The sequence below is a fragment of the Oncorhynchus mykiss genome, chromosome 18 (genome assembly GCF_013265735.2).
Source record: "Oncorhynchus mykiss isolate Arlee chromosome 18, USDA_OmykA_1.1, whole genome shotgun sequence".
NCBI lineage: Eukaryota > Metazoa > Chordata > Actinopteri > Salmoniformes > Salmonidae > Oncorhynchus > Oncorhynchus mykiss.
In genome coordinates, this window is record NC_048582.1 from 57270553 (window position 1) to 57292429 (window position 21877).

General features: G+C 42.8%; 1 long non-coding RNA gene across 1 annotated transcript; it reads right to left on the minus strand.

Annotated features, from left to right (window-relative positions):
• Positions 1–8513: 8513 nt before the first annotated feature.
• Positions 8514–13838, minus strand: LOC110496951. Its single transcript, XR_005037334.1, has 7 exons — positions 12386–13838; positions 11692–11831; positions 11459–11610; positions 11209–11340; positions 10416–10941; positions 10231–10324; positions 8514–10166 (listed from the first exon to the last, which is right to left on the minus strand). It is a non-coding gene; the product is annotated as an uncharacterized LOC110496951 (long non-coding RNA).
• Positions 13839–21877: the final 8039 nt, after the last annotated feature.

The following is a 21877-nucleotide window of genomic DNA, read 5'->3' on the forward strand; positions in this document are numbered from 1 at the left end:
AGGCCCGCTATAGGGGACAGGCCAGTTATAGTGGATAGGCCAGTTATAGGGGACAGGCCAGTTATAGAGGATAGGCCAGTTATAGGGGACAGACCAGTTATAGTGGATAGGCCAGTTATAGGGGACATGCCAGTTATAGTGGACAGGCCATTTATAAGGGACAGGCCAGTTATAGGGGATCAGGTCTATTATAGGGGATCAGGTCTATTATAGGGGATCAGGTCTATTATAGGGGGATCAGGTCTGTTATAGGGGATCAGGTCTGTTTCTACACCAGTTTCTTTACATATATAGTTCTGGGGAGGAGGACCAGAGAGGGGGAGCTGCTTACTTGAGGATGCAGTTTGGTCCAGTGTAGACCTCTATGACGTTGGGACTGGAGGGGAGCATGGTGATGATTCTGACTGCTTTATCTGCAACCTCCACTGGGGAGTCCAGGATCTGGACAAGGAGGAATCAAGTGAAAGAAGGGGTGAGAAATACAAAGAGACACAGACAGCGATACTATAGGTTACATCCCTATTCTCCATTTTCCTGACGTCTGCACTTGTACAATCCCATCATGGATTTAAAAGCCCTGGATTGGTGTAAGCATTGTTTTCACCATTTGTATATCCATGATGGGAAGTGTGCAAGTGCAGACATTTCTGTTTCATAGGCCTACGATACAGTTTCATTTAGCCAACCATTTCTCACATGCTGAGTGGGCGCGATGTTTATTGCGCACATGAACGTTCACAAGACTCATGCGGTAGAAGTTCTGTTAATTTAATTAAATGTATGGTTTCCTTTGTTCACATTTTCTGGGTTATGTCGGAGTTCCGTGTGTCTGTGTCCTATGTCTGTCATTCTGGTTGTGCTTAATAGGGTAGAGTGCGCCTAAGTGTGCATAGAAATAGGCTGTGTGGCCTGCACTTCACGCTTTGGAGTCATAACGTTGAATAAGAGGAAACGATTGTTCCATCTATGCCTGGTATTGAAATACCATTAACAATCAATAAGTCTGATAAAGACTGATGTACCAATGGATGTGGAAATTGCCTTTTACATTGTAGAACCAGTTTATTGGTTGTAATTGCCAATTGGGTAATTGTATGGTCCTGGGGGCCAAGTGCTGATATTACGTAGGCCTACCTGTTTGAGCTGCTGTTAGAGACATATTCGATTTAGTTTCTCAAGGGGAACCTGTACAGTCTTGCCCTCTACCTGTGTCCGTTCAGATAGGACAGGGATCGGTGTCCCTGCACCTGTACGGTTGAGCTAACGTGCACTAATGACGTAAGTAACAAGGACATTTCCCAGGACATAGACATGTCTTATACGGACAGAAAGCTTAAATTCATGTTAATCTAACTGCACTGTCCAATTTACAGTAGCTATTAGTGAAAAAATGCCATGCTATTGTTTGAGAGTGCACAATAAAACACTTATCAAGTTAACTGGTTTGATACATTCACTTTTTTTAACCTTTATTTAACTAGGCAAGTCAGTTAAGAACAAATTCTTATTTTCAATGGGTTAACTGCCTTGTTCAGGGGCAGAACAACAGATTGTTACCTTTTCAGCCCGGGGATTCAATCTTGCAACCTTTCGGTTACAAGTCCAACACTCTAACCACTAGGCTACCTGCCACCGAAGGTTCACATCTGAAGGTAATGTAATTACATTCAGTAATCTGGCTCTGATTTGTTATCCTGAGGGTCCCAGAGATAAAACATGTAGCATAGCTTTGTTTGATAAAAATCTGTTTTTATATTCAAAATGTAGGAACTGGGTTCTAAAGTTTGAACCCCTGCTGTTCATGGCCCCACACCCACCTCAGCCCAGCCATCTAGATGTGTGAAGCTTAGTGTCTTTTCTGTAGGGAAGTTACTTTCCCATCATGTATGACCTTCCTGGGAGTGTAAACCATTTATTTTTTATTACATATCATTTGTGTATGTTCTCTATAGTTATGTTCTTGAAAATGTATCAATTGACCAATTTGGCACATTTGGGCAGACTTGATACAAAATTGTCTGATGTATTTTAACACTTCAATGGATCAGTCTGAAACTCTGCACATGCATTGCTGCCATATAGTGGCCAAAATCCAAAATGTGCCTAAACTGCAATGTCCTCTCTTTTACATTTCAGATGATGGAACAGCATTTTTTTTTTGTTTTGTATTATCTTTTACCAGGTGTTATATTCCCATACATTTATTTCACATGTTAATATTGAAAGACTTCAAAGTGTTTCCTTGCTTCAGGCAGTTAGTTGGGTCATTTTAGGCAGAAATGGGAAAAAAAGGATCCAGTCCAATTCAGAGGCTATTTCTTTTTGGCTATTGCCCGTGCATTTGGTAAATGTACAGAGAGAATTTGAAAGTGTTAATTTAACACTTTTTGTAGTGTTAATATTGAAAAACTGAGTGTTAAGATAACACTTCAGACATCGAAAAAAACACTCCCATGGGTCATTTGAACAACACCCTCAGTATTAAGCAGCAACACCTTTCAGTGTTGAGGATCAACTCTACAGAATTATATATACAAAATAAAAAATTCACCTTTATTTATCCAGGTAGGCCAGTTGAGAACAAGTTCTCATTTACAACTGTGACCTGGCCAAGATAAAGCAAAGCAGTGCGACACAAACAACAACACAGTTACACATGGAATACACAAGCGTACAGTCAATAACACAATTGAAAAAAGTCTATATCCAGTGTATGCAAATGCCGTGAGGTAGGCAATAAATAGGCCATAGTAGCAAAGTAATTACAATTTATCAGATTAACACTGGAGTGATAGATGAGCAGATGATGGGCAAGTAGAGATACTGGTGTGCAAAAGAGCAGAAAAGTAAATAAAAACAGTATGGGGATGAGGTAGGTAGATTGGGTGGGCTATTTACAGATGGACTATGCATAGCTGCAGTGATCGGTTAGCTGATGTTTAAAGTTAGTAAGAGAAATATGTCTCCAACTTCAGCAATTTTTGCAATTCGTTCCAGTCACTGGCAGCAGAGAACTGGAAGAAAAGGCAGCCAAAGGTGGTGTTGGCTTTGGAGATGACCAGTGAGATATACCTGCTGGAGCTCGTGCTACGGGGTGGGTGTTGTTATCGTCACCATTGAGCTGAGATAAGGCGGCACTTTACCTAGCAAAGACTTAAATTACCTGGAGACAGTAGGTCTGGCAACGAATATGTAGCGAGGGCCAGCCGACTAGAGCATACAGGTCGCAGTGGTGGGTGGTATAAGGTGCTTTGGTAACAAAACGGATGGCACTGTAATAGACTTCATCCAGTTTGCTGAGTCAAGTATTGGAAGCTATTTTGTAGATGACATCAATGTCGAGGATCGGTAGGATTGTCAGTTTTACTAGGGTAAGTTTGGCGGCGTGAGTGAAGGAGGCTTTGTTGAGAAATAGGAAGCCGATTCTAGATTTGATTTTGGATTGGAGATGTTTAATATGAGTCTGGAAGGAGGTTACAGTCTAGCCAGACACCTAGGTATTTGTAGTTGTCCATATGTTCTAGGTAAGAACCATCCGTGGTGGTGATGCTAGTCGGGCGGGTGGGTGCGGGGAGCAAACGGTTGAAAAGCATGCATTTGGTTTTACTAGCGTTTAAGAACAGTTGGAGGCCACGGAAGGAGTGTTGTATGGCATTGAAGCTCGTTTGGAGGTTAGTTAACACAGTGTCCAAAGAAGGGCCAGATGTATACAGAATGCATCCTGTAGCTGAATTGACACCAGGAAGTGATAAATATTCACACTAGGAAATATATTTTTTGTCTGGTTCTCACCCAATCATAATTCAAGCCTGAAAGTTGTAGATGACTTAAACAGAAGCAATAAATGATTCCTTACAAGAGTAGTGTGACTGCTTTGTTTAATTTATTTAGGCCAAATGTGAAATCAGTGCATCACAGGCACATCAGAATGAAAACAGTGAATCAGAACATGTACTATATGAGAACAAGAGTATTTGTAGAGTCGCTATTTAAACACAACTGGAAGTCCTAAGACTAGGTTGGCAATTTTCTTGACAAAGTTTCCAATAATCCGACTATTACTCAATCATACCAAACAAAGGCTCTCATCAGCACCATAAGCACTTTGAAAGACAAGGCTTATAACATTGCAGATAAACGTTGTCATCAACACCTTCAAACACAGTGAATGCATGGTAATGTTCACAGAAATGATCAGTATGCAACTTGTCCAGGAATAAGTATACAATGATGTCAACCACAATGATCTTAGTTATTTTACAAGACTGGCATTTCATGCTCCATCTTACTGCAAACTAACAGTCCCCCTCTGCACTATGTGCCATCCATCTTAACCCAGCTGGTAGAGGAAATGGCTTTCTGCACTGACCAGTAAAATCACTCAGGGAAAATGCTTTTGTCGGTCCAATCATGAGGTCTCCCAGTGATGGCCTACAGCAAATTGATGTTTTTTGGCAAGGGACTTAGTAATGTTCTTGAAGGTGTTCCTCCTGCTCCACATTTGTAATAAAGAACCGACTTGTCTTATGCATGCTGAGTAATGTATCAAAGTGATGTTTGGGTATCAAGTCGTCGGTACAACGGTTTGAAAAGTCTGTGACGTTGAATTATCAAATGCTTCAGATACACAGTCATGCCCTGGCTAAGAAAGTGTGTGTGTGGGGGGGGGGGGGGGTGTTGGTTACTTGCAGTAAGATGAGCGGAAAATTCCAGTTCTCATTTACTGGTGGAACGTTTCTCACAAGAGGGTGTTTGAATACAATTAAGAGCTATTCTGTTTCCACTGTTCTCTAGGTTGACTTTAATCAAATCAAATGTATTTATAAAGCCCTTCGTACATCAGCTGATATCTCAAAGTGCTGTACAGAAACCCAGCCTAAAACCCCAAACAGCAAGCAATGCAGATGTAGAAGCACGGTGGCTAGGAAAAACTCCCTAGAAAGGCCGAAACCTAGAGGAACCAGGCTATCTATGTGGGGTGGCCAGTCCTCTTCTGGCTGTGCCGGGTAGAGAATATAACAGAAGATGTTCAAATGTTCATAAATGACTAGCATGGTCAAATAATAATAATCACAGGCAGAACAGTTGAAACTGGAGCAGCAGCACGGCCAGGTGGACGGGGGACAGCAAGGAGTCATCATGTCAGGTAGTCCTGAAGCATGGTCCTAGGGCTCAGGTCCTCTGAGAGAGAGAAAGAAAGAGAGAATTAGAGAAAGCATACTTAAATTCACACAGGACACCGGATAGGACAGGAGAAGTACTCCAGATATAACAAACTGACCCTAGCCCCCTGACACAAACTACTGCAGCATAAATACTGGAGGCTGAGACAGGAGAGGTCAGGAGACACTGTGGGCCCATCCGACAGGGACAAACAGGAAGGATATAACCCCACCCACTTTGCCAAAGCACAGCCCCCACACCACTTGAGGGATATCTGCAACCACCAACTTACCATCCTGAGACAAGGCCGAGTATAGCCCACAAAGATCTCCGCTACGGCACAACCCAAGGGGGGGCGCCAACCCAGACAGGAAGATCACATCAGTGACTCAACCCACTCAAGTGACGCACCCCTCCTAGGGACGGTATGAAAGAGCCCTAGTAAGCCAGTGACTCAGCCCCTGTAATAGGGTTAGAGGCAGAGAATTCCAGTGGAAAGAGGGGAACCGGCCAGACAGAGACAGCAAGGGCGGTTCATTGCTCCAGAGCCTTTCCGTTCACCTTCACACTCCTGGGCCAGACTACACTCAATCATATGACCCACTGAAGACATGAGTCTTCAGTAAAGACTTAAAGGTTGAGACCGAGTTTGCGTCTCTCACATGGGTAGGCAGAACATTCCATAAAAATGGAGCTCTATAGGAGAAAGCCCTGCCTCCAGCTGTTTGCTTAGAAATTCTAGGGACAATTAGGAGGCCTGCGTCCTGTGACCGTAGCGTACGTGTAGGTATTTACGGCAGGACCAAATCAGAGAGATAGGTAGGAGCAAGCCCATGTAATGCTTTGTAGGTTAGCAGTAAAACCTTGAAATCAGCCCTTGCCTTAACAGGAAGCCAGTGTAGGGAGGCTAGCACTGGAGGAATATGATCCAATTTTTTGGTTCTAGTCAGGATTCTAGCAGCCGTATTTAGCACTAACTGAAGTTTATTTAGTGCTTTATCCGGGTAGCCGGAAAGTAGAGCATTGCAGTAGTCTAACCTAGAAGTGACAAAAGCATGGATTAATTTTTCTGCATCATTTTTGGACAGAAAGTTTCTGACTTTTGCAATGTTACGTAGATGGGAAAAAAGCTGTCCTTGAAACTTTAGTTGGACAGTTTTTGCACTCCAAGTACCCAAAGTCAAACGGGTAGATTCTAGAAGTGCATGTTTCAGAGACATATTCAAAACAATTTTAAGAATGTCATGCATTAAGTCCACTACAAACATGGAAGTGTTACAAACTTTTTAGTTCCGAAATTCTCTTTACACCATACAAGGATGTGGGTCTGAATACAACGGATTCAAATGCAGGTCAATGCAACTGATTCAAATGCATTTCAAATATATTTTTACCACCAAGACAATCTTAGGGTCATCCTCTCTGTAAACCGTCTGCGCATTAGACTTTTCTATCAAACAGAACCGGCAAAAGTAATGACCACTGAAGGACTGTGAAACCAAGGACTGCATGCATCCCCAAATTTTCTCCAGTTATTTGGCAGACAGTTTAAGGCACTGCCAGTTGAAAAAAAAAAGGCACTGCCAGTTGAAAAAAAAAGGCACTGCCAGTTGAAAAAAAAAAGGCACTGCCAGTTGAAAAAAAAAGGCACTGCCAGTTGAAAAAAAAAAGGCACTGCCAGTTGAAAAAAAAAAGGCACTGCCAGTTGAAAAAAAAAAAGGCACTGCCAGTTGAAAAAAAAAAGGCACTGCCAGTTGAAAAAAAAAAGGCACTGCCAGTTGAAAAAAAAAAAGGCACTGCCAGTTGAAAAAAAAAAAGGCACTGCCAGTTGAAAAAAAAAAGGCACTGCCAGTTGAAAAAAAAAGGCACTGCCAGTTGAAAAAAAAAGGCACTGCCAGTTGAAAAAAAAAGGCACTGCCAGTTGAAAAAAAAAGGCACTGCCAGTTGAAAAAAAAAGGCACTGCCAGTTGAAAAAAAAAGGCACTGCCAGTTGAAAAAAAAAGGCACTGCCAGTTGAAAAAAAAAGGCACTGCCAGTTGAAAAAAAAGGCACTGCCAGTTGAAAAAAAAGGCACTGCCAGTTGAAAAAAAAGGCACTGCCAGTTGAAAAAAAAGGCACTGCCAGTTGAAAAAAAAGGCACTGCCAGTTGAAAAAAAAAGGCACTGCCAGTTGAAAAAAAAAAGGCACTGCCAGTTGAAAAAAAAGGCACTGCCAGTTGAAAAAAAAAGGCACTGCCAGTTGAAAAAAAAGGCACTGCCAGTTGAAAAAAAAGGCACTGCCAGTTGATAAAAAAGGCACTGCCAGTTGATAAAAAAGGCACTGCCAGTTGAAAAAAAAGGCACTGCCAGTTGAAAAAAAAAGGCACTGCCAGTTGAAAAAAAAGGCACTGCCAGTTGAAAAAAAAGGCACTGCCAGTTGATAAAAAAAGGCACTGCCAGTTGAAAAAAAAGGCACTGCCAGTTGAAAAAAAGGCACTGCCAGTTGAAAAAAAAGGCACTGCCAGTTGAAAAAAAAGGCACTGCCAGTTGAAAAAAAAGGCACTGCCAGTTGAAAAAAAAGGCACTGCCAGTTGAAAAAAAAGGCACTGCCAGTTGAAAAAAAAAAGGCACTGCCAGTTGAAAAAAAAGGCACTGCCAGTTGAAAAAAAAAGGCACTGCCAGTTGAAAAAAAAGGCACTGCCAGTTGAAAAAAAAGGCACTGCCAGTTGATAAAAAAGGCACTGCCAGTTGATAAAAAAGGCACTGCCAGTTGATAAAAAAGGCACTGCCAGTTGAAAAAAAAGGCACTGCCAGTTGAAAAAAAAAGGCACTGCCAGTTGAAAAAAAAGGCACTGCCAGTTGAAAAAAAAGGCACTGCCAGTTGATAAAAAAAGGCACTGCCAGTTGAAAAAAAAAGGCACTGCCAGTTGAAAAAAAGGCACTGCCAGTTGAAAAAAAAGGCACTGCCAGTTGAAAAAAAAGGCACTGCCAGTTGAAAAAAAAAGGCACTGCCAGTTGAAAAAAAAGGCACTGCCAGTTGAAAAAAAAGGCACTGCCAGTTGAAAAAAAAGGCACTGCCAGTTGAAAAAAAAGGCACTGCCAGTTGAAAAAAAAGGCACTGCCAGTTGAAAAAAAAAGGCACTGCCAGTTGAAAAAAAAGGCACTGCCAGTTGAAAAAAAAAGGCACTGCCAGTTGAAAAAAAAAGGCACTGCCAGTTGAAAAAAAAGGCACTGCCAGTTGATAAAAAAGGCACTGCCAGTTGAAAAAAAGGCACTGCCAGTTGAAAAAAAGGCACTGCCAGTTGAAAAAAAAGGCACTGCCAGTTGAAAAAAAAAGGCACTGCCAGTTGAAAAAAAAGGCACTGCCAGTTGATAAAAAAAAGGCACTGCCAGTTGATAAAAAAGGCACTGCCAGTTGATAAAAAAAGGCACTGCCAGTTGATAAAAAAGGCACTGCCAGTTGATAAAAAAGGCACTGCCAGTTGATAAAAAAGGCACTGCCAGTTGATAAAAAAGGCACTGCCAGTTGAAAAAAAAGGCACTGCCAGTTGAAAAAAGGCACTGCCAGTTGAAAAAGACAAATTTACACCATCACTCTCCATTTTAACATCATTAACCAAGGGCTCTAAAATGGCATCATAGCCATATTTCTTTAGATCTTGATAATGAAATAATGACACTAAATTAATATTCATCACAGCAGTTAAACTTGGGCGGCAGATTCCTGAGGACAAAATAAATGGTGCCTACCTTGTGAACACCACGCTTGGATCCAAGCGGGCTGGCAATTGAAGTCACCATAGAAATACTTTACAGATCCAATTGTACAATGTTTTGAGAACAAGGGATGGGTCTTAAAGTAACTTCCATCACAAAGGTCTTCATACGTGTCTTCTACAGATTTATCCCTAGGTGCATTTTCCAATAACTTACAGATTTTAGAATTGCGACACATGAACGTCAATGTTTCCAGTATAGGAATATATACAAAAGTATCTTTCGCTGGGACTGTTTATTTACCCTGCTATCATATCTCACTCCAAACACTACTTCTACTGGCTCCACAAAACCCCCATTTTTGGTTGAAGTACTTTGTGCTCCTGATTTCTGTATTAAAACTGGCAAATAGGTTTTTAAAATTCTCAAACCTATCCTTTACAGTAGATGTAGAATGATTATCCATAGGCATAACTGACAGGACATCTTGTTCATTTGGGAGTGCAGCCCAGTAGTAAGCTCTTCTGAATCACACTACTGTTGACAACACTATTTGCAACATGGCAATGATGGATGCACACATATCTTTAGCAAGACTGTCCATTCTTATCAAAACAATCATTTTGAGTGTTATCATGTGGGACACCAATGTCACCAACCATTTGTGGAGCTTCTGACTGGACTGGAGAATCAGCAACATGGGAGGGACCTTCTATGCTTAATGCATCAACTACTTGATCAATACCCTTGTGAATACTATTCAAATGTATTCTGAAACCTGAGTATGTTGAAAACTCTACAATTATCTTGAGCACAGACCAATCTAAACTTAGTGGAGGGATAGAAACTATGCTTAATTCTCAAATGAGATATCAATGACTGGCTGTTTCTGTGCAACGCTTGACAACAAAAGGCACGTAACATACATTTATCTAGTTAAGAAGTTTTGTCCTGGGGCCTCCCGGGTGGCGCAGTGGTTAAGGGCGCTGTACTGCAGCGCCAGCTGTGCCATCAGAGTCCTGGGTTCGCGCCCAGGCTCTGTCGTAACCGGCCGCGACCGGGAGGTCCGTGGGGCGACGCACAATTGGCCTAGCGTCGCCCGGGTTAGGGAGGGCTTGGTCGGTAGGGGTGTCCTTGTCTCATCGCGCACCAGCGACTCCTGTGGCGGGCTGGCCACCACGTTGTACAAGCCTCTTGTCCACCACGTTGTAGTAGTTGTCAATCTTGCTCTGTCTTCTTCCGATGGCAAGGCTCCCATCCATCCCGACCATGGCTCCCATCCAGATGGTCTACAATGCTGCAGCATGACTGCAACACATGTTAAGACAAAGACAACTCAAATTATTACACAACACGTACTGCATCATCTTACCTGCCCACAGCATCACTGGCCCTGATCTTGGTCCTCTTCCCTCGTGCTGCTGGTGGGAGATGAAGCAGCAGCAGCACAATATCATTGTCCAAATCTGAGGGAAAGAAAAGGCAAACACTCCAAATCACATAAAACAACATCGCTGACTACGAAACATTTCACTACCCATGAGAGAATCCACTTACTGGTTTCACTGTCATTCTCTGGCAGTTTTCAGCAGACTTTAAGAGGCAATGCATATCATGGTCGTAGTCAGGGATTTTATCAGTTTGATGACTTTAGGCTTCAATACAGTGTCCCACTTTTCAAGGAGTTTAGAGGATGTTTCATCATTGAACATCAGCAAAAAGTCCTGATTCACCCAAAACAAAGTGGAGCATTCAACTTCATGACCAACACAAAATCATGTTCTCAATGAGACAACTCATGTTCTCAATCAGATAACTAGCCTGTACTTCTGATTCCAGCACATACTACATCACAATCCTTTGATGTCCAGAAACCTGGAAAAGACTGAGGACATCTGTGCTTCTGTCTGTACTATAAACTAGCCCCTGGCGATACTGGGACACCTCCATCTTCTGATAGACTTGTTCTTCATCAGCCAAGTGGACAGGGAACGATATGGCCTCCTTGCAAGCATCACCAACAAGCTGGTGGGCCAAGTCTTCCTCCTATGGGTTGGGCCTCCCGACTGGGGTGAAATCTCTTCTTGATGGTTTGACGCAAAATCAAGTGTCAAAATATTAAAGCAATACGAAGGAAAGAGGGTCACAATTCCAAGAGCATAACATTATATCTGTTGGCGAGTGGGAAGTCTCCTGCTCAAAAACAGTAAAGCATACACGCGCCAAATATGTTAACCCAAAGTTGTACTGTATTTTTCTATAGTCTCATAATGATGCCAAATAACATTCATGTATAGTTTGATTGTTTTGATCCACTGTGTGTGGCCTGATTGGCTAAGGAGAAGCTTACCATTGCAGGATTGTGGCTGACTAAGATGGCAATCATCTCTCTCCTGGTTCTGTGGTCCAATGTTTTGGTTGTCTGGTCCTCTTCTAATACATCTTGCCCACCAGGTCTACTAGTCAGGGCGTCTCGGACCATCTATAAAGACAAGAGAAAAAAGTTCAACAATTTTGGGTTGGTTTATGCTGTCAGAATGTCCATGAAAAGCAAACACAGAAATGGGATTATCAACATGCAATATCAGTTGTCATTATACCTCTTTTGCTGCTGTGGAGTCAATGGCCTCATCTCCTAAGGTTGTCCTGGCTTTTTTAGACAGCCTTTCTGGAGATCTCAGGTCTAAATAACTTTAGAAGGATAATGTGTCTGTGGAGGAACTAGGTGTTGAACAGCCTGCAGGAGAGAAGTCTGAGCACAAAAAAATGGATCAAAGCAACCAATCCATCATTCATGTTATTTGATATCATTATAAGACTGTAGAAAAGATACCTTCATAAAGATCTTTGATTGTGAGGCACAGGTCTGGACTGGCCTCAATCAGGTCCAGCAGGACATCCTCCTCCACCTCAGTTTAGGAATCAAATTGGTTTTTTTTTGTGCTGCAGAGGGCAGTCCAAACCTATTTTGTACTATGAAAAAAGATAGACCAAATCAGAATACATAGAGAAGTCACCTAGGGGGCAACAGAATGGGTCTGACCCAAATCAAGCCCAAGGATTCAATTAAGAATATACAGACAGTTCATATATTCACATTGATTGATAAAATCTCCATAAGAGAAACCTGGCACATTCATCTGTACAAACAATAGAACGCAAGTACGCCATGGGACAACGCAGCCGTCATACCGTTCAGGAAGGAGACGCGTTCTATCTCCTAGAGATGAACGTACTTTGGTGCAAAATGTGAAAATCAATCACAGAATAACAGCAAAGGACCCTGTGAAGATGCTGGAGGAAACAGGTACAAAAGTATCTATATCCACAGTAAAACGAGTCCTATATCAACATAACCTGAAAGGCCGCTCAGCAAGGAAGAAGCCACTGCTCCAAAACCCCCATAAAAAAAGTCAGACTACGGTTTGCAACTGCACATGGGGACAAAGATCATACTTTCTGGAGAAATGTCTGGTCTGATGAAACAAAAATCGTTATGTTTGGAGGAAAATCACCATACCAACTACCTCCACTCCCCTTTTGACCTCCTCCTCTTTCCGCAGTAACCAGTGATCCGGGACACTGCACCAGTAACAGTAGACTTTAACGTCCGTCCCCTTGCCCCGACCTGTGCGCGAACCAGGGACGCTATGCACACGTCAACAGTCACCCTCATCGTTCCACAAAAGCTGCGGCCCTTGCAGAGAAAGGGGAACCACTACTTCAAGGTCTCAAAGCAAGTGACGTCACTGATTGACACCACCCCTAACTAGCTAGCCATTTCACATCGGCTACATTAGCTTGAACACAATGTCTGATCTGTGATTAACAACAAGCACACACCATAGATAGACATGTTAATATAAAAATGTCAAGAGGACAACCCTATCATGTCTGGCCACGTACACTAGCTCGCTAAAGTTAGCTCTAAATTACAATATGCTGAGATCGGTATTGTAGTTAGATACCTAACTAGCTAGCTATATGGCTAACAATATTTGGCCAGACAAACATTCTTAGTTATATGCGTTTTGAATAACAAATTAGTAGATATTAGCCATGTTGTTACCTTCACTTCGTGGCAAGTTACATGCTGCACCAAATAAGGCTCAAATTGGTCACACCCCAATTAACACCATGCACCTGCTGCACCACTAATGTTAAAGTTAGTCGGCCTCGTGAACTCAACACGCACACGATTGAAATCAACTAACGGTACAGCCCAACTCTGATCCTTCTGGATTTTGATAAATTTTCTCAAATCGAATAGTTTGCTAATTTTAATCTAGCGCTAACTGACCACGTTAGCTAGCAACTTTCTAAATCTAAACTTCGCAGATGTTACGTTAGCTACAAAGACCTCGACCATTCACTTAGCTGGCCAAGTTGTTATATCGGCTAACTTATGACATTTTTTACATATTACTTACCTTTCAATGCTGCGCAATCCCAGTTGCCTTGCAACGTTGGCAATTAGTTGAAAATGAAGTTTCAAGTGAAAACCAGACGCTAAATCAACACTGGGAGGCATTACGCTCTCACCTGGGAGGCATTATGCTCGTCCTTGTAATTCCGATCATAACTATTTTATTGACATTATTATTCGCTTGGCCAAATATTATATTCACAAATGTAATTGGGGTGGAAAAATTCCTTATTTTGTAGTTTTTTTTTTAATTGAATTGTTACAATTGTATAAATCCCTCAAACGTGTGAAACTTATATCAGTTGGAAACATTAGTGCCTGGTGTTCTATTTAATGTGTTTTCATTGTATTCACAGGAATGGCCCTGTATTGATGTGTAATATTGTTATTATTGTTGGAAAAAAATAACTCACCTGGGAGTTATATTAGCACAGAGGATGTTGATAATGTTAACTAAAGGGGAAAGTTGAGTGAAGTTCAATATCGTGCTTCTCTGCACAGACTGATATTTCTTCTGGGCAGCAGTCCTAGGGGAGCTGGCCCATGTTGACTCCAATGCTTCCCACAGTTGTGTCAAATTAACTGGGTGTCCTTTGGGTGATGGACCATTATTGATACACTTGAAACTGTTGAGCATGAAAAACCCAGCAGCATTGCAGTTCTTGACAAAAACTACTACCATACCCCGTTCAAAGGTACTTCAATATTTTGTCTTGCCCACTCACCTTCTGAATGGCACACATTCACAATCCATGCCTCAATTATCTCAAGGTTTAAAAATCATTCTATAACCTGTCCTCTCTCATCTACACTGATTGAAGTGGATTTAACAACTGAAATCAATAAGGGATCATAGCTTTCACCTGAATTCACCTGGTCAGTCTACGTCATGGAAAGAGCAGGTGTCCTTAATGTTTTGTACACACACACTGTACATGAGCTCAGATTAGTCTGAGCCGGTTGCAAGAAACACCATACTCAGTCTGCTGAACATACAGGTGATCTTTGGACATGCAGCTATTATGTAAAACCACACAGAGCTTCCCTCAGAGTTAGCCTACATGGTAACACAGCTTGTTGACTAACAGGAAGCTATATTAGCGCACCCACACTCCCTTAGTGGACACACCCAATGCATGGACAAGGCTGGATATGTTCACCCGGTTTGGAGAATAACAGGCTGTGTTTACACATTAGATGATGTTTCTATGCATTTTTTTCCTGACATGCTGCTTTCTTCATAGGGTGAAGAAATGTCACATTCAGAGCTTAGCAATTGTGTCGCAATATCTGATGATTAAGAGAAGTAGACAAAACTAGTGACAGTGGGGTAGGCCTACTGGATTTTCAGGCCTAATGTTGATAGACACTAGATTTCTTCAAAAACTGAGTAGCTAAGGAAGAAAGGCCTCTGACTAAGATGGAGGGGCATTTGGAGTTCAGCATAATTAGTGTAAAGTGACAAATGTGAAGTGATGTAGATAGTTATGTCAAATTAATTGACACAGGTATGATAGTGTAGGAAGAGGGGGATTAGGGTGTCCAATCAAAAATGCATATTTTATCCAATGGCTAAAATAATATGGTAATTGCGTAGATACTCCTCTAAGAAAACATGTCTATCAGAATTAGTTCAAAACTTATTGCAGTTCTTACCCTTGTAGGATGGCAAAAATTAGGACCGTTAAATCAATGGATGCCAGAGAGAAAAAAAAGTGGTAAAATAGCAGGAAAATAGCATTGCGTCAGCTAGACTGATGCTGTGAGAAAATGAAGGCTAACTGGCACGCTCACCCTTGACCTATTCATCTCTCTTCTCCAATCCAGAGGACATAAAACAACAGAGGTAAGATAGATATTGATTTAGAGAAATGGCATTTAGGTTAGTATTTTCATATTATACGCTTTCATATTAATGCAAAATTCCTATTATTCAAAGATTTCTCACAAAAACAAGTGTATCTCCGTGAAATGTCAACAGAGCACCAACATACCGCAAGATTTTTATTTAATAAGTCTTTTACATTTAATTCAACTCGTGTCCTGCTCATTTTGTTTTTTTGTGCCCCGCAGAAACAACTTTGCAGACACGCCACAACATGTCAAAGCCTCATAAGTTGCTGTGAGAAAGCATCACAGCTCTGTCAACAAAGCTTGGTGTTTATGAGGTAGTAGGTTATTAGTTTAAGAAATTCTACATTTTTGTTATGTTAATGATACACAACACAATCAAAAGTATGTGGACACCTGATCATTGGAACTTCTCATTCCAAAAGCATGTCCATTAATATGGAGTTGGTCCCACCTTTGCTGCTATAACAGCCTCCACTCTTCTGGGAAGACTTTCCACCAGATGTTGCAACATTGCTGCAGGGACTTGCTTCCATTCAGCCACAAGAGCATTAGTGAGGTCAGGCACTGATGTTGGGCGATTACGCCTGGCGCGCATTCAGAATTCCACTTCATCCCAAAGGCGTTCGATGGGGTTGAGGTCAGGGCTCTGTGCAGGCCAGCAGCTGCGCCTTCTTCACCACGCTGTCTGTGTGGGTGGACCAATTCAGTTTGTCCGTGATGTGTTTGCCGAGGAACTTAAAACTTTCTACCCTCTCCACTACTGTCCCGTCGATGTGGATAGGGGGGTGCTCCCTCTGCTGTTTCCTGAAGTGCACGGTCATCTCCTTTGTTTTGTTGACGTTGAGTGTGAGGTTATTTTCCTGACACCACACTCAGAGGGCCCTCACCTCCTCCCTGTAGGCTGTCTCATCGTTGTTGGTAATCAAGCCTACCACTGTTGTGTCGTCTGCAAACTTGATGATTGAGTTGGAGCGGTGCATGGCCACGCAGCCGTGGGTGAACAGAGAGTACAGGAGAGGGCTCAGAACGCACCCTTGTGGGGCCCCAGTGTTGAGGATCAGCGGGGTGGAGATGTTGTTACCTACCCTCACCACCTGGGGGTGGCCCGTCAGGATGTCCAGTACCCAGTTGCACAGGGCGGGGTCGAAATCCAGGGTCTTGAGCTTGATGACGAGTTTGGAGGGTACTATGGTGTTAAATGCTGAGCTGTAGTCGATGAACAGCATTCTCACATAGGTATTCCTCTTGTCTAGATGGGTTAGGGCAGTGTGCAGTGTGGTTGCGATTGCGTCATCTGTGGACCTATTGGGGCGGTAAACAAATTGGAGTGGGTCTAGGGTGTCAGGTAGGGTGGAGGTGATATGGTCCTTGACTAGTCTCTCAAAGCACTTCATGATGACGGAAGTGAGTGCTACGGGGCAGTAGTCGTTTAGCTCAGTTACCTTAGCTTTCTTGGGAACAGGAACAATGGTGGCCCTCTTGAAGCATGTGGGAACAGCAGACTGGGATAAGGATTGATTGAATATGTCCGTAAACACACCAGCCAGCTGGTCTGTGCATGCTCTGAGGACGCGGCTGGGGATGCCGTCTGGGCCTGCAGCCTTGCGAGGATTAACATGTTTACATTTTTTACTCACGTTGGCTGCAGTGAAGGAGAGTCCGCAGGTTTTGGTAGCGGGCCGTGCCAGTGGCACTGTATTGTCCTCAAAGCAAGCAAAGAAGTTGTTTAGTCTGTCTGGGAGCAAGACATCCTGGTCCGCGACGGGGCTGGTTTTCTTTTTGTAATCCATGATTGACTGTCGACCCGGCCACATATCTTTTGTGTCTGAGCCATTGAATTGCGACTCTACTTTGTCTCTATACTGACGCTTAGCTTGTTTGTTTGCCTTTCAGAGGGAATAGCTACACTGTTTGTATTCTGTCATGTTTCCGGTCACCTTGCCCAGGTTCAAAGCAGTGGTTTGCGCTTTCAGTTTCACGCGAATGCTGCCATCAATCCACGGTTTCTGGTTAGGGAATGTTTTAATAGTTGATGTGGGTACGACATCGCCAATGCACTTGCTAATGAACTCGCTCACCGAATCAGCGTATTTGTCAATGTTGTTATTTGACGCAATGTGGAACATATCCCAATCCAGGTGATCGAAGCAATCTTGAAGCGTGGAATCAGATTGGTCGGACCAGCGTTGAACAGACCTGAGAGCGGGAGCTTCCTGTTTTAGTTTCTGTCTATACACTGGAAGCAACTAAATGAAGTCGTGGTCAGCTTTTCTGAAAGGAGGGCGGGGGAGGGCCTATGCGCCGCGGAAGTTAGAATAACAATGATCCAGGGTTTTACCAGCCCTGGTAGCACAATCGATATGCTGATAGAATTTAGGGAGTTTTGTTTTCAGATTAGCCTTGTTAAAATCCCCAGCTACAATGAATGCAGCCTCAGGATATGTGGTTTCCAGTTTACATAGAGTCAAATAAAGTTTGTTCAGGGTCATCTGCTTGGGGGGGGGGGGGAATATATGCGGCTGTGATTATAATCTAAGAGAATTCTCTTGGTAGATAATGCGGTCGACATTTGATTGTGAGGAATTCTAAGTCAGGTGAACAGAAGGACTTGAGTTCCTGTGTGTTGTTTTGATCACACCACGTCTCGTTAATCATAAGCATACCCCCCCGCCCCTCTTCTTACCAGAAAGATGCTTGCTTCTGTCGGCGCGATGCGTGAAGAAACCAGCTGGCTGTACCGACTCCGATAGCGTGTCTTGAGTGAGCCATGTTTCCATGAAGCAAAGAACGTTACAGTCTCTTATGTCTCTCTGGAATGCTATCCTTGCTCGGATTTCATCAACCTTGTTGTCAAGAGACTGGACATTGGCGAGTAGTATGCTTGGGAGTGGTGCACGATTTGCCCATCTCTGGAGCCTGACCAGAAGACCGCTTCGTCTGCCCCTTTTACAGCGTCGTTGTTTTGTTCGCCGGCTGGGATCCGATCCATTGTCCAGGGTGGTGGGCAAAACACAGGATCCGCTTTGGGAAAGTCGTATTCCTGGTCGTAATGATGGTGAGTTGACGTTGCTCTTATATCCAGTAGTTCCTCCCGACTGTACGTAATAAAACCTAAGATTACCTGGGGTACCAATGTAAAAATAACACCTAAAAAAAACTAAATACTGCATAGTTTCCTAGGAACGCGAAGCGAGGCGGCCATCTCTGTCGGCGCCGGAAGTCGCACAGGAAAGGGTCTTCCCTCTAACTGTTGCCACAAAGTTGTATGCTGTCATTGTATGCTGTAGCGTTACGATTTCCCTTCACTGGAACTAAGGGGCCTAGCCCTAACCATGAAAAACAGCCCCAGACCATTATTCCTCCTCCACCAAACTTTACAGTTGGCACTATGCATTGGGGCAGGTAGCGTCCTCCTGGCATCTGCCAAACCCAGACTCGTCCGTCGGACTGACAGATGGTGAAGAGTGATTCATAACTCCAGATAACGTGTTTCCACTGCTTCGTAGTCCAATGTCGGCGAGCTTTACACCACTCCAGCCGACGTTTGGCATTGTACATGGTGATCTTAGGCTGGTGTGCGGCTGCTCGGCCATGGAAACCCATTTCATGAAACACTCAATGAAATGATTGTGCTGACGTTGCTTCCAGAGGCAGTTTGGAACTCAGTTGTGAGGGTTGCAACCGAGGACATACTATTTCTACGCACTACGTGCTTCAGTACCCGGCGGTCCCAATCTGTGAGCTTGTGTGGCCTACCACTTTGCGGCTGAACAGTTGTTGCTCCTAGACGTTTCCACTTCACGAAAATAGCAGTTACAGTTGACCAGGGCAGCTCTAGCAGGGCAGACATTTGACAAACTCACTTGTTGGAAAGGTGGCATCCTATGACGGTGCCACGTTGAAAGTCACTGAGCTCTTCAGTACGGCCATTCTACTGCCAATGTTTGTCTATGGCGATTGCATGGCTGTGTGCTCGATTTTATACACCGGTCAATTTGAAGGTGTGTCCACATACTTTTGTAAAAATAGTGTATGTTAGAGAAAGACCCCACTGAACAATTCAGAACACGAAGAATCCCATACTACAGGGATTGGGATGGGAGTCAAAACAAATCTGAACTCAACATGAGGGGCCGCAATGGCTCACAGGTCTGCATACCCACATCCACAGCCGGCCCTAGCCTTTTGGGGACCCTAAGCTAAATTTTGCCCTGACTTACAAAATCAATGGGGGCCCTCTGGTCGGTAATTCAACAATGATTACTACAAGTTTATAGCTGGCTCGATTAATTTACCAATCTAAAAAGCTGACATGGGAGTGACTGTCAGTGATTGACATAACTACCCCATTCATAGACACTAAATGGGTTAGGGTTAGTGTTCCCACATGGTTATATGTCCATATTACAGTGTGTTTATGGAAGACAGGCAACCACCTGTGCTAATTAGCTATCTAGCATGCTCCGAACACCTGTGTGTAAAGGAAAAAGGCCACCAGAAACATGTTGTAGCTGAAAAATACTGTCGGCTGCAACTGTGATGAAGCCGGTTAAAAGTGTACAGTCATTAGATTTTGCATTAGTTAAAATATTTTGATGTGCCATGAAAGTAAAAGGGGTTATGTTTCTAGAACAGTTTTGCAATTGAGAATCGATTAACGTTTAGATGCCAGCCTACCTCTGAAAACAAAATAAGGTCCTTGGACCTTAAAGAGTAACGATAGGACACTCCTTAATTAAAGTACATTCTTGGGCTATGACATAACACCAACTGTGCATCAAAGCTGGGATCAAGAGAGTGAAAAACAGCTTATATCTCAAGGCCATCAGACTGTTAAACAGCCATCAACTAGCACATTAGAGGCTGCTGCCTATAGGCATAGTCTAGAAATCACTGGCCCCTTTAAGGAATGGAGCACTAGTCACTTTAATAATGTTTACATATCTTGCATTACTCATCTCATATGAATATACTGTATTCTATTATATTCTACGGTCTCTTAGTCACTTAATGTTTACATATCTGGCATTACTCATCTCATGTATATACTGTTTTCTATACTATATCTTAGCCGTTCCGCTCTGAAGTCACTCGTACATATGTATATAGTTTAAATTAATTCCTACTTAGATTTGTGTGTATTGGGTATATGTTGTGTCGTTTGTTAGACATTACTTGTTAGATATTACTGCACTTTCGGAGCTAGAAGCACAAGCATTTCGCTACTCCCGCAATAACATCTGCTAATCACATGCATGTGACCAATAAAATTCCAACCAACCATGTGACCAACCAAATTTCGAAATTGCACCTTGTGTAGTCTACTATTATAACTGTCAACAGTAAATTGAGACGCTGACTGAGTTCACCGTCCTAGGGGAGCCTTGCCATTAATTAAAATGATCAGTCTTGTGCAGGTAGTTACTCCAGCCACGAATAACGTTGTGTTCCATCCAGTTGGTCACATGAAGAGTGAAGGAAACATGATTTTAAAGAATTGACTGATAGGGATGTGAGAGATGAGCGTATAGCCATCTCCATTGTTACAAGCAATCAGTTCATAGTTAAAATGTTCATATTTCGTTAACAACAACTTGGGAGGAAATTGTATGGGCTCCAGAGTTGCGCAGCGGTCTAAGGCACTGCGTCTCAGTGCTAGAGGCATCACTACAGACACCCTGTTCAAACCCAGGCTGTATCACAATTGGCTGTGATTAGGAGTTCCAAGGGCGGTGCACAATTGGCCCAGCATCGTCTGGGGTCGTCCGGGTTAGGGCAGGGTTTGGCTGGGTAGGCCGTCATTGTAAACAAGAATTTGTTCTTAACTGACTTGCCTAGTTAAATAAAGATAAAACGAAAAACACAGTGGGTAACCAACTGTTCAGAAGATTTGCAGAAAAACCAAGCCATTTTGATCTATTATGTACATGCACACCGGGAAAAAGATGGTGGAAAATAGAAAAACATGTAAACAAGTTACCGAGATCCAGGTCGACAAGAGTATTGCAACTTTGCAATAGATTCCGACACTCTCTGAACAAGGCAGCCATGCTTATTTCTCCTTGACCTGGGCGTTTACAGGGTCACGTCTTTATCAAATTGACTTCACATTTTTTTGCATTTTAGCTAAGCCTGATGGACCCTAACCATTTTCCTAACCTTAACCTAATTATCCTAACCTACGTTAATTATCCTACGCTTCTGCGTAAATTCTCGAACCTTCTACGAAATGTCAATTTTTACAAAAGTTGTTTCCCTTCTGGATAAAACCGGCTTTCATTGATTACGGCTGACAGCCAGGAAGTAAAGGGGAGTTGGTTTTGATTGAGCGCTATTCGGACCACTCAGGAGTCTTAGCCCAGACGCAACAGCCAATGGGAAATCTTGCAAAGGCGGGATATCCTGTGTCTTAATGCACCTGAACGGGACATTGTTTGTAAGATACAGTAATGAACTGGTCTCAAACGCTAACAGCAATATTTAGAGTGCAGCCTCTTCATTTGGTACAATATTAGTGAATTAAACGACTAAAACGCAAATCGTTTGTGGTCATTAACATGTTTATACATAATATTTTCAGATAAGAGGAACCTTGAAAACTTTCTAAACATGCTGTGCAAATGTAAGAGTTCCGGTAGTAATATTTCCAATTACCCTAATTGATGTACAGTAGAGTAATTCTATTTAGGCTATCAAATGTACTTTACGTTACAGTGGTTCCCAACCAAGTCAGTCAGTT